Source organism: Procambarus clarkii, chromosome 47, assembly GCF_040958095.1.
Source record: "Procambarus clarkii isolate CNS0578487 chromosome 47, FALCON_Pclarkii_2.0, whole genome shotgun sequence".
Taxonomy (NCBI): Eukaryota; Metazoa; Arthropoda; class Malacostraca; order Decapoda; family Cambaridae; genus Procambarus; species Procambarus clarkii.
The window spans coordinates 24,826,539-24,826,911 of record NC_091196.1 but is presented as its reverse complement, the minus strand read 5'-3'; positions in this window follow the sequence as shown (position 1 = coordinate 24,826,911).

Genomic DNA, 373 nt, shown 5'->3' with positions numbered 1-373 from the left:
AACCTAACCTACACTACCTTTTTATAGGTAAGGTTAGTTAGGTAGCCAAAAAAAGCTAGGTTAGGTTAGGTTTAGGTAGGTTAGGTGACGAAAAAAACATTAATTCATGAAAACTTGGCTATTAGGCAAATCGGGCCTTGAATAGTAGGCTGAGAAGTGCGTTCTGGCTATAGGTACGACATATAATATATATATATAATATATATATATTATATATATATATATATATATATATATATATATATGTCGTACCTAGTAGCAGAACGCAGTTGTCAGCCGACTATGCAAGGCCGATTTGCCTAATAAGCCAAGTTTTCATGAATTAATATATTTTCTCTAATTTTTTTCTTATGAAATGATAAAGCTACCATTT